The 13,976-nt window shown below is 36.2% G+C and overlaps 1 protein-coding gene across 1 annotated transcript in view; it reads right to left on the bottom strand.

The window, feature by feature from the left end:
* stag2b (STAG2 cohesin complex component b) overlaps positions 1 to 11,371 on the bottom strand; it is a 41,142-nt gene extending 29,771 nt beyond the window's left edge. The window contains exon 1 of the mRNA XM_015351377.2: positions 11,147 to 11,371. The gene's annotated coding sequence lies outside the window, so the exon portion shown is untranslated. The remainder of the gene's footprint in view (positions 1 to 11,146) is intronic.
* Positions 11,372 to 13,976: the final 2,605 nt, after the last annotated feature.

Raw genomic sequence — 13,976 nt, 5'->3', positions numbered from 1 at the left:
TTGGTCTAGGAAGCAGTGGTTCCATAGATAAAACATGAATCTCAAACACTACAATTTTTTTTCATTAAGTATGGAAAAAGACAAGCCTCTTTTGTGGTTTTCTTTGTCTTGGTATACTAGAAATGTTTTTAGGGCATGTTCCATAAGAACCCACAATGCACAGCTAAAGGTGTTCCAGTTATGCTCTTTTTAATGTTAGCATTAAATAAACAAAAGGTACAGTATGTAAAGTATTCTTCATAATGAAATATAAATGGCAGAGAAAAGGTGATGAGTCCCCGAGGTTCAATACTGTTCAATATTCTTGGACTTAGACCTAAAATATAATTACATCTTCATCAAAGAGTGATTAAAAGATTAAGATAACCCTATTAAATGTAACACAAAGACAAAATATAAATTTGGATTATTTAACAAAATGACCCAAAACCAAATACCATTGCATGACTAAGTATGAACCCTGAGATTCACTAAAAGCGCCTTACGAAAGAGCCCAGTGTGTTTGGATACGTGCAGCGTGAAACCCAATAGAATGCTGGTCAGCATTACCTTCAACTACCTTTTAGAGAAACTGAAAAATAAACTATAAACATCCAAAAAGATTAAATGCTTTTGGTGTCATATTGATTCATTGATCCTTCATGATTGTGTTGTACTCGAATGACTGCTGCATAAGCAATAAATCAAGAAAAAAAACACACAAAAGAATAGATATGCTCCATTTCTCAACAGAGCACCTTTGTGCCATTGGTAGGTTAGAGCAACAACCCCAGGTGGACTCCCAGAGGAGTGCCACATTAGCAAGTAATGTGTAGACATGCAGCATGATCCAATAATTGCTGTCTTTAACAAATTATTGAGGAGGTCCAAGGTCCTGGTATAACGATCTGGGAAGGGTGTGAACTTTGCTCATAGTGATTGATGAAAACCTGACTACACATTGCTACACTACAAGTCCTGGGTCCCTGCCTGCTACCCTTCATGACATCCTGACTTAACATTCTAGAAGCACAACACATTCACGAGAAAGGAAAGGCTGGACTAGAGCACCAGTGAATTTGCAAGACAAGCTGGAACAAGGTGGCATGTTGTACTAGGGGACCAGTTAATAGACACAGACATTGCCCACAGTCTTCAAACAGAACGGGACAGAATACTACAAGAAAGAATCTGCGACCTGTTACAAAGCACATATTGCAGATGTACAGCCCGTATTGTTTCCGCCAGTGGCTATACAAATTAATCAAGTCTTTTGATACTAAATGTTAATCTGTGTGATGAATGAAACTATGTAACATCTGTTCAATACATTGTCAGCATATCTGCTACAAAACGGTAATTCTGTTGATATTCTGAATTTGTTGCAGTTACAAGGGAGTTATCTTCTGATGTTCAGTATGTATAACTTCATATCCTTGAATCCTTGGTTTTTCCGCTGTCACTTACAAGAATTTCTACATCAACTCAGCATCAACTGTGGACTACAGCGATTCACAAATATTCACAACCACATCTGTACCACCACTTTACAGCTCTAAATATAAATGTTTTAACTTCATCTTCATACCTGCCACCTGTGTCTGCCAAATAATACATCACATTTGTAAATGCCTACTCATTTCACTTACATTTATGGAATCCGAACAGACTATATAGCCATGTCTAATCTATATTTGATTAAACTTTCAGAATGAAGATGACATTACTGAGTTTTGCCTAGTAACAGAAATTACATTAACCCAGCAGAAATCCAAGGATATTAAACTATTTTGGTAACCTGGTGGTAGAAGTCTGAATTCTGCCACACTATACTATGATATAAATACAGTATTAGAGCTGCATTCCTATATTAAACTTTTTTAAATCATATATCTTTATTTAAAAATATCAAATATTATTTTTCATACATCATACATACTGTGAAAGCTAATTGAAACTTCTGATGCTACAGCAAGACATAGTACAGTAGATTTTTCAATGATTGACCTCAAACAACCAAGTCAACTTCTGTGAACTCACTCAATCAAACCTTATATCTGTACAGCTGACAAGTAATTCAACTTGTGTGAAATTACTTGCAGTATTGATTAAATAAACTTGGAAAACAAACACAGTACTTTCAAAGTTCTTATTACTAATTATTTTAGCAAGAGAAACATCAGGCCAGATCAGGGGCTGTTGTAATCAAGCTTTCATGATTGCTGAAATTATGAGCTATTATAAAGGCATTCGTTACCATAATACATTTGATAGTGCCTTATTTTGCTCTTGCTTAAGTGTATCAGTGAGGAATGTTAAAAGAGTTCTATTTAAATGGTCAAAATCCAATAATGCTAAGTAGTCATTAGAAGATTTACTGAAGGGCGAACATTCTTATATACTATGTTTTTTTTAAATATAGCTAAAACAGTAGGATCTGCAAGGAAAATTAAAAAAGATTTAGTAAAATTCAAGAAAGGCAAGGTGACATTTAATGGAAATAAGAGCAGTGTGCTACATATAGGTAACAGAAAACTTATCAACTGCTTTATGAAAAATAGCTTAAGGGTTCATGTTGAGAAAACTGGAGTTTATTCTTACATTTTCATTTTCTATATAATGTAGAGAAACAATACAAAGACAAGTAGAACAATAGCAGATCTAGTTAAAAGCATAAACTACCTATCTATGGTGCAAGATCCATCATGCCTTTCCAAAATAAAGTTGAACAAGATATTCAGTTAATAAAAAGGAAGATGGACTTAATGTCATCCTCTCTTTTGTAAACATTATATTCTTACCTTATGTGACGCATATCAAATTCAAACTGAGTAATGAAATGCCTGGTATTAAATGAAATTCCAGAACAGTTGAATAATGTTTTAATTTCTAAAACAATAAGGTGACACACAATATTGCTGTAATTTGTGAAAACGAAACTAACTGCCCGCACAATAACAACTGACAGGGAGACGTGCATTTCTTGGTCTAGTACTGGCTAATTAAGTAGTACATGCTGTAAATGCCATGATGTCATCCATATAGAAGAGTATATCAGATCTTAATGAATTCTGAAAACCAAGGTGAACTTAAGAAAGTGGATTAAAAACTTTAGTCTGTCAAACTGCACCAATGACATAATGGAAGTGAAACTAGGTAAATCAATAAAAGCACCTGGGCTACTATAAGTAAAGACAAGCAAAGCACTATAACTGCTCTGCAGTTAAGAGTATGATACAATCCCTCACTGCAAAGAGAACATTAAACGTTTACTATTCCTACTTGTATTCTGTTTTATGAAAAGCCACTTGTATGATAGAGGGTGACAAAGAAATCAGCACAGAAAAACCATAAATATATTGTGTGGTTTTCTTTCCGTGAAACATTGCAACATTACAGCCATTTCTAATATTTTTTTCTAACAAGAATGCCATTCAGCTTATCTAACCCGTTCAATAGCTAGAAGCTAGCTGACCAAAGATGATCATTCAAACAGAATACCCTCATCCCTTGTTAAACGAGCATTTACAATTACTTGCTTAAACAAACTCTAAACCTGTTTGTTATATGTGTGAACTTCCCCTGCTAATACGAGCTTCAAGCGTGTACCTAGTTTTTCATTGTTTGCCTTTCATCCTCTTTAACTATTTTAACAGAAGCTGTAAGGGTACTATACAAGTTATGGTATGGAATAATGTCATGAATGCAGAAATTTGTAAAAATGTCAGTTGAGGAATTTTAATACTTTATACAAAAACGCTTTATTTTGATTCTGCACCCTATGAATGCTCAGCATCAATATCATCAGACTGCTTTTATACTTTTACATTATATCTCCACTTCTGCATAATACATTTAAACATAACAGCCTGCATGTGCTGGTAAATTCTACTTGTCATAAAATATACTCTTCAAATATATCAGAAATGTATGTCAACTAAGCTGGTTTATGTCCAGTTACAAGCACTTGAACAAATCAGGTACTTAAATGTATTTAAACGGGAATTAAGAGCAGTATTTAAAATGTTTCCACACATTTCCACATATAAGAAGAAAGTCTGGAACCAGTTATGCTTGTTTCCATTACACCATACAGACCAACTTGGTAGAGTGACTGGGATATTATTAACTCATGAACATTACCTCCCTTTTCAGCCACTGAACACTACAGCACTTTCAAAGTCACAGATTGTCCTACAGCATCCCTAACCAGTTTCCTCCTTGCCTAGCTGCTTTGTAAGGCATTTTCTGGGCGGTATGAAACACACTCCACTTCTTAAAGATCAGCTACACAACACTAAAAGGAACATTCAGTGTTTTTGTTTATACCTTTCTCCTGATCTGTCATTTTTATTTTTGAGTTGTTTTGATAGTTGTCCACTACCTGACCAATGAACTTCACAAAGACAGAAAGGCTACCTAACTACTTTTGTGGCACATTATGATAATTTTTTGCACAAAAAATTTAGTTTTCCATAGTCAAGGCAGTGAACCCCTATGCAATCATAAATTTGCCTTTTTTCTTTAATATTTACTTTTTTTTACTTTCTATGTGCAGAGTAGGTTACGTACATAACATTAATTGCTACTGCGAAGTGTCAGAACCATAAGCTTTAAAGTAAACTGAAATCTGTGCAAGGGTCTGAGAACCTTTGCAATCTGTACACCTGTATGTAGTATGTAGTTCACGTTAACAGCAAAGTAATGCAACAAACTGTACTATGCCATCAGAATAGTAAAGAATACACTACCTATTGTTCAAATATATTACATATGCAAAGGTAGGAATACATTCCTGGTTTGCATACCACATTCTTCCTTTTTCATCTAACAAGCAGTATTATCTTACTAAAGCACACTGTCTGCACCCTCATCTGTGTAGTAAAGAGGAAATAAGATGTGGAAAAATTACAACAAGTTAACCTCTGCTAATTGTAACTCTCCTAAAAATACTTTTGAGCTTCTAGCTCTTCATTTGCCAAATGTATTCCTACAAATAATCTGACTAAATACTACCATGGATAAAAAACTTATATTTGTTAATGACAGTAAGGTGAACATTAAAAAACGAATTAAGGAGAGAAGTGCAGAATTTACTGGATAACTTCAAAGACAACTCCATATGTTCCACATTTTCTGATGAAGGCAAACACTAAAGACTCTTAAGTATTTTAATAAGAAACCATTTTTATTCAAATGCAGAATGTCCACTGTGTAAAATACAGAACTGTATGTTTTAGTATCCATGTACAAACATTTCATGTAGGATACCTGCATTGTAGGTGAGGTGGCTATGATGCTTTCAATTCCCAACGTTTTAAAATGTGAAAACGGAAAGACAAGAGAGCACAGATTTTCTCTTTGAGGTTCAGTCCTACCTCGAGATTTCTATGAGCTCAGGCTTTCTTCAAAAACTAAAAAACAGATAAAGAGTATTTTAGTTTTCCTATATATTGCATGTGCTTCTGCATTTCATTGTCACAATTAAACAATGAAAATTTTATGTTTATTTGGTTTTACAAAACCAGGCCATTCGTCCATGAACGTAAGTGCTGATGTATTTTAGGACTCCTACTACAAAGTACTGGTATTATTCTACCACTGTACTTTTTCATTAACATAACAAATATTGAAAAGGGCTATCAATTTTGGAGAATTTTACCTTAATTCTCAAACACGAAGAAAAACAGTACAGCTGTTGTCTTATGAGGAAATATTGGGCAGCTTGCAGTTTAAACACTACCAAGACAGCTGACGCATTAATACTTTTACTGCAAAATTGTCACAGGAGACGCTAACCTTAAACTATCACAGAAAACATGGAAATGGTGATGTGCTGCAAGCATTAAAAAGAAAAAACTATAAAGGTGCTAAATGCCAAAATTATTATATAGAGCACAGATTTCATGTAAAGTCACAACTGCATGACACAGAAAGGTGACAGTTTATCCAGTTACTGCATAAGGTCACTTCTCTTGCTTAATTCTAATGCATGAGCAGAACACCTGATGTGACAAGAAATTATCAATTGACAGATGCATCTCTAGTGCCAAAATCAAATTTCTATGCACAAAAGAACCACTGAAGAATTAAAACAGTTCCAATTTCTGCCTGCTAGAGAAGGGAGAAAAAAATAAGCCTGTCCTATAAAGTGTTTTCAGGTTTTTCCTAGTATTTAAATTCTGATGCTAACGTTTGAACTTCACTAGTACATTTCTTAACTTCAAATGCAAACTACTTCATGCAGTTCCAAATAGGTTGTTAGGTGTGAGACAAGGTCACCTAACAAAAATAATTTGATATTAATTCCATTATACCCTTTATTAATGTGGTTTAACTTAAGAAAACCAATTGACTGTACCTTCTATTTTTATATTTGCCATGTTTGATAACAAAATGTACCAGTCTAGTATATATATATTAGAAAAGCACCCATGTGAAAAATCTGATTTTTTAGTGTTGCAGGGGATTTTGAAATTGTATATCTATTATCACTTAATACAGGCTCCAACACCTGCATTTCAGTCAACAACAAAACAAACGCATGTAAGAATTTTGTTATCCACATTTTAACAATTTAAAACTGAACATTAAAACCTCATTGCTTAACTCATGAACTCCTTTCAATCAACCCCTATTAATTATCACTTAATTGGTAACTGAGATGCTCCCAGTTTATAAAATCACGAGTGCACCAGAAGCTGAAATTGTTATGCAGTCTTCAATAAAATTTCAGCATGTTTCAGATCTAAATACATGTACAAGAGATTCATAAATGGACAAGGAAATCAAGCTGCTGAAGAGAATGGTGAAACTGTCATAAGCAGTGAATTCCAACAATTAGTAGGCCAGTAAGTGCCATATTGCAGAGGACAACTAATTGATAAAAAAACTTAAATAAAATGAATACTGTTCCCAATCAGTTGGCATTGTTATGACTTTAAGTACTTTTTTTAACATATATATACTTTATGTCTGTCACAAAGGTGCTAAACAGCCACAGCATCTTAAACTCCAGATTTTCAACTGATACAGTATATGACATGTTATGACAAAAGCAAAAGATGCATCGCTCATTGAAATAGCTTACTTTTTGTAAGATGTACTACATGCAGGTGGTAAGATATAAACATGATGTAGTAAGTGGCAGTAAGATGGTAAGATGTAAACATGACAGTTTTCCATTATGAGGATATTCTGAGATGCTTTTAAAAGCTGAAGTGACAGTTATCAAGGTATAGCAAATGCCATCTAAATAGGGGAATAGTGCCCATTTTCCGATAAAAGAAAGAACTATACTTAATAAACCTCTACTGAAATGTTGTTTTTCATGCATGCAACAGGAACTTATCAACATCCTGCAGGAACCACTATCAAACAGCTTGTCAGATAATCTTAAATCAGATAAAGCTTTCAATCAATATTATTTACACACCTGTTTGGTCATTTGTTAACTCTGATGCAGCTGTGAGGGCTTTGTGATGCAGCAGATAAAAGCAACTTAAGTGTGTACACCAGAGACCCTGTATTTGAATTACACCAGGTGTAATTTCTATACCACTTCTATACATATATGGAAAGCAACTGCTGCCACCCATAGTTACTTATATAAAAGTAATAACATGTACAATACAACAAAACACAATAAATGACTTATAAGTAGTTTAATTCAAGTACAGTTAGCAGTGATATCACCATACAGCCACCTTACATGTTTCCTATAATGTTTTGTAACTGGTCATATGTTTCTGATATCTCTGCATGTAGTTATGTTGCCAAAGAATTGTCTGTTATGAATTATACGCTGCACCACAAAACCTTATAAATGTGTTTTGCTTTATTAAGACATGCATTCAATAATGGGAGAATTAAAATCCTAATTTTAAATATCCTTTGATAGCCTTACCATCTTTACTTCTGCAATTTTATATTGAAACATACCAAAACTTTGAGCTTGTAAGGTATGCAAATTAGGAAAGCGTTTTTAAACAGCTAAAACACTGTAGAGTATTCTTACTTTCAATAATCTCATCAGGAAAAGGGGGGGTGGTTCACTAAATTCTATATAATTATACTCTAACTATAAAAACTATATTCTATATAATGTGCCGTTGACTATATTTCTGTATGATTAAAGTTAAAAATGACTTTTTTCCCAAAAGCTGTATCCCTAAAAAGCTGTTTATTGTCCACGTCAACTACTGCAGCTTTTATTACTGGTAGGCTCAGCTTTCTTTAAAAAAAAAGACTCTATACTATATAATCTATGTTGACTCATTTTTGAAGGCATTTAAATTCCTATCAGCATTTGGGCTTGTCCTCAACAATTTGCTGAGCTTCTCTTAACAAACAGTCCCTTGTTAGAGAAGAACATGTCACTAAGAATACAGCATTATTTGATGGCTGTATCGGTCTCTTTATTTCGAAACATAGGCAGTTACTACACTAAACCTGTAATAAAGTGTTTTAAAAGTGAATAAAAGACGAAGATAACTGGACAATTAAAACACAGCTTATAAAACATCCTCGTATTGTTATGTGGGTAAATCTATGATGACTCCGCAAGAAGCTTCTACTTCTATTTTAGTTTTTATTTATTCCAAAACCTATTTTCAGACATGGATTTTATGAAAAGTGGGGAAAATCCAAATATGGACCTTAAAAACTACGGTTAGTTACGTCGAGTTTCCTTGTCTTGCGCCTCGCAACGTGCATGATTTATTAGGGTTTCAGGGATTTCGATGGTCCATATAAAAGGACTGCCTCGACAGCAAAAAAAAAAGCATGTACATGAGAAACGTGCCTAACAGGCATGCTAAAATCCACCAATGACGTGCTCAACACCGTTTTACACTAAGCAAAAACTACATTACATAAACGCCTAACCCACTTATTTCATGCAATACCAGCTGCTAAACTGCATGTAGAAAAGAAACGAGCTGAAAAACCGCTGGGCGTTCAAAGGTGTCGACACAACCTCGACAAAAAAAAGGAAGCGGGGGATATTTTTTTTACTGGACATTAATATCTACTTTAAAACCATTTCTAGTTCATCAAAAAGCGGCAGGAGGGAAAGGGGGGGGTGGGGACAGTACGCCCCCCCTTCAGTTTCCTCACTGGCCTTCATTTCCCCTCCCGTTTCCAAAACCCCTTCGCCACTGCTCGCGGGTCCTGCCTCCTCACTCCATACAAGGACATGTCCCGTCCCCCAGACTTCCACCCTCTGGACCAATCAGCGCAAATCATTAACATTTGCAGACGTAAACAAGCCGAAACAGGAGCAAAGAGACTCCGGTCAGCGCTGCTGAAATGACGCATTTTCGACAGGAACAAGGGGGCTCGAAGCTTTAGAATCCAGGCACGGTGGGAGGAGGGGAAGGGGGTCTTGAATCCTCTTACATTAACATGACACTGGGGGAAAAAAGAAGAAGGGATCGCCTGTTCTCTTCACTCTTCTCCCAGCCAAGGATGCATATATAAATAAAGCCCAGTCGAAGTTCACCTTTTTAATCCCGGTTAAGGAAGTGATTCTAGCGCCACCCAGCCCCCCCCTTTCGAAACGAAGACTATTTCCAAGCATAAACAGGGTGTGGCTTAATATTACTACTGTATTTGGAAGACACAAAGAAATTAATAAAATGCCCGTTTAAAAAGTAGCAACAATGTGAAGTGGACATTACTTTAGTTCAGAATGCATTTATTTCACAACGTGCGTACGTAACTATACACAACGAAGTTAACCAGGTGCTTACACGAGAAACATGAAAAATTCACGACATGGAACAGTGGTGCTCATTTTTTTTTTGCGCCCATACGGTTGTTTAAAAAAAAAACCCGTCTGAGTTACAACTTTCAAAAAAAAAATTCCAAAGGAGGTTAAAGAAAACAAAGACCAAAAACAAACAACATTTTATTAACGCTATAAATATGGCACAACGTCGTGGGGAAAAAAAACATCGTTCGGCAAAAACGATTGTGCAATTTAGATTGTATTTTAATGTCTGGTTGGCAACAACCCCCCCCCCCAATTTAATGATTTCATACAACTATAAATCTGGCGCCAAAAAGTCCACCTAAGCAGACTTCAGAAAAAACAAAATAATGTCTGCACGTCCCAAATTTCTAAACATTACTAAAGAACCTTGCACAGAAGTGGACGCTGATCATAAAATCCGCGAAAGCATTACAAAAATTAATACAATGTTCAGGATCATCCTGGGCCTAAACCCACTCGCCGGTAAAACCGCTTCAAATACAATATTCTTCAGCTGGGACACGCTAGCAAACTACACGGTACATAAAATGATCAAATCCAGAGTATATCCTCCTACGACTACATTTAAAAACAGCTTTTCTGGGCTCCACGCTTTGGAAGGCCAACAAGCATGAAAAGATCCGTCTCTGTAAAGTCATGAAAACAGTCCCTCCATATTTCCCTAAAAAAAAAACGCAATTTCTGAGAGCTCTCCAACTACTTCCTCACAGGTAATTCGGTTAGTCATCGCAGAACGCAATCGGTGTCCCCTTGGGTACACACTATGCCATGCATCTTACGATCCCGAAAATATCGAACTGAAAAATACATATATAGTCGAAAAAGCAAATAAAATCCTCCTCCATCTTGAAGCCAGCCCAGCAGCTGTTCAGGATTCTCCATCTTGACTCTGTTGAAAACGCAATAATTTTCCGGCCTTCTTCGACTAAGCCCGCAACTAGCGCGAATTCACCAGCACAGCGGTAAAAATACAGGTTTTAATACTCCATAAGCGCAAAGCCCGGTGGCTTAAATAACTAACAGCATTTCCCCCGTTTTGAAAATATCTCGTCCTTGTGTCCTCCATCTTGCCTCAGAGTTTGAGTTTCAATAACTCCGCGGCTGTCACGTTTGAAACAGTTCCGACATTAGGGGGGATAACAAATGAGAAAATACCAAACAGAAAAAAAAAATGGAAATTAATCGTTGGTGTTTGATCTGCGCGTACCGAAATAAAACGGTGTTAAGTCTGCTCCTCGTTTTGAAACCAATCGAGTCCGTTTAAAAAAAACATCTCCCCATCGACTCTCTCGTTCCTCTCTTCCTGACACCGAAACACGAACCTCCGACACAAACCAACAAAAACACAAACCAACAAACTTCCAGAACCTTCTCCGCCATTTTACAACTTACCTCGCCGCAGAGAGCAACCCCAGCAGACTCCCCAAGCCCCTAGTCGCAGCGGTAATCCAGATTTGAAAGCCTTGGAGCGCTTAATTTTGTTAATTTTTCTTCTTGGCTATTTTACCGACCGAGTTTGAAAGTGGCGGTCACAGGCGGTTTTGGACTCTCTCTCTCTCTTTACCCCGCTTGCTCTGTTCGGTTTGTTGTTTCGATGATTGAGGAGAAGGGAGACCTGTGCTGCAGAGGCGCCACCTGCCGGTCAGAAGGAACGCCGTTCGTCTCTCCGTGTGTTGGCTGACATCTAGAGTCAGGAAGAAGGACCGCAACACAAGATCGCTATGGTGTTCTGAGTTAACAGAAAGTCAAATATTTTTAGAATATATTTGTAAGCAATTGCATGAAACATTTTAGTTTCCCTTCTGAGTAGTTATTATTTTATCATACAGTCGTCTATATCCAAGGCAACGTGCATTAATGCAAGCTATCCCAGCTAAATAACAACAAAAACAAAACAGTACGTGTACTAAATACAACTTTTAATTACTATTTATAATAAATGGAAACTTTTAATTCCCTGGAGGTATACAAACATAAATATGTGGAAAAATGCTGCGTTCTGCAGTCTACGTCTTTGGTAACTAAAGAACTTTAGTACGATTGAAGTCGATTACTTCACCAGAATACATCTTATATTTATCTTAAGAAGTTATCACATTGCACAATGAAAAAAAATATATAATAATAAACTTTATTTTATATAGTGCCTTTAAAGGTGGCTTTTCAAATTGCTTTACAGGATGACAATAACAATAAATAAGAGAATACAACAATAATAACACTATGTGCTACAGGTACATATTGTATAACAAATACTGTGCCTATAAAAAGTATTCACCCCATTGGACTTTTATTGTTACAGCACGGACAGAGACTTTTTACCACTCATCAACACAAAGTACTCTTTAATGTCAAAGTGAAAAAAAAATCCAGACATTTTACTAATTTAATTAAAAATAAAAAACAGAAAATAATTGAATGCATAAGTATTCACCCCCTTGCTTTGACAGACCAAATTACCTCTGAAGTAACCATCTCTCTCCTCCAAGTCACATGCTGTAATTATTTGATTGAAGTCCACCTGTGTGCAGTTGAGGTGTTTCATATGATTTCAGAACAAATACACCTGTGTCTAGGACTTTCCCCACTTAGTGCATTTCCAAAGAAACACTACACTATGAGGATGAGGGTGCATTCCAAGCAGATCTGAGACAAGGTTCTTGAAAAATACCAGTCAGGGCAAGGATATAAGACAATTTCCAAGGCATTGAATATACCTCAAAGCACAGTGAAGTCCATCATTAAAAAGGTGAGAAAATATGGAACAACTGTGAATCTGCCCAGAAGTGGCCGTCCTCCAAAACCGAGTGTCCGGGCAAGCAGAGCCGTATTAAGGGAGACCACCAAGAGGCTTGTGGCAACTCTAAAAGAATTGCAGTCCTCTATGACTCCAGGGGTGTTTCTCAAAAAGAGTAGGGGTCCTGGCCAAATTTCCCATTGGCCCTTACCAATCATGGCCTCCTAATAATCTCCATCTATGAATTGGCTTCATTACTCTGCCCTCCCCCCCACTGATAGCTGATGTGTGGTGAGCGTTCTGGCGCACTATGGATGCCGTCGCATCATCCAGGTGGATGCTGCACATTGGTGGTGGAGGGGAGTCCCCATTACCTGTAAAGCGCTTTGAGTGGAGTGTCCAGAAAAGTTCTATATAAGTGTAAGCAATTATTAATTATGACTGAGACCGAGATGAGCAAACAATAGCATACACACTTCTTAAATCTCCCTTGTATGGAAGGGTGGCAAGAAGAAAGCCTTTGTTGGGGGGAACTTGTATCGCATCTTGACTGGGCTTTCCCCAGGCATGTGAGAGACTCAACAATTTGGAAGAAGATTCTATGGTCTTCCAAGGTGGTCCTACCAAATATTATCTCGGGGGGGTTGAATACTTATGTATTCAATTATTTTCTGTGTATTTTTAATGTAGTAAAATGGATGGATTCCCCCCACACACACTTTGACATTATAGAGTACTTTGTGTTAATGAGTGGCAAAAATTCTCAGTTAAGTACATCATGGATCCATGCTGTAACAATAAAATGTGAAAAAGTCCAAGGGGGATGAATACTTCTTATAGACACTGTATATAATCCAAATTATTTTATTAATACACAAATGTTTGTAATAAGTAGAACTAAAGCCTATGGATGCTTAAATATAAAAACTTTTTTTTCTTTAATGATCCAAAATAGATACAATTATGGACACTATTTTGAACAAAATGTTGGTTTCTATTTGTCATGCACAGCCCAGGGACTTGTCACCTGAGAAAATGTAATAAGATAAACTAAATTCAGCAGCACCCCAGTGACCTACTATAATGTGTCTATCTCAAGATAATCTCAAAAACTGAGATTCTTTATCATAATTGATCCCAGTAGATAATCCATTTTTTTTTCCACCTCCAGCTATACTTCATTACTGTGTTAGTCATTTGCTTCAGCATTTAGCTTTTATACAACGGAAATCTTTTGTCTTCTGACTTGGAACTGCCTTCTTGTTCTCCATTTTATGAATATTAATTTTTATGTATGAAATGCATTTCATTTTTACACTGAATTCTCACAGATGGACACTTTTTAGACTTGATTTTATTTCTTATTTTGATTAGCAGATGCCCTCATCCAAGGTGACTTGTAATATCTTTGTTTTAAGATCTCTTCACAGCTGTTTTACCTTTTAAGATAAACACTTGGATGTCCAAACTGATACTGTACATCAT

Source organism: Lepisosteus oculatus, chromosome 8 (assembly GCF_040954835.1).
Source record: "Lepisosteus oculatus isolate fLepOcu1 chromosome 8, fLepOcu1.hap2, whole genome shotgun sequence".
Taxonomy (NCBI): domain Eukaryota; kingdom Metazoa; phylum Chordata; class Actinopteri; order Semionotiformes; family Lepisosteidae; genus Lepisosteus; species Lepisosteus oculatus.
The sequence above is the reverse complement of the archived record's forward strand: the minus strand, read 5'-3'. Positions and strand labels throughout refer to the sequence as shown.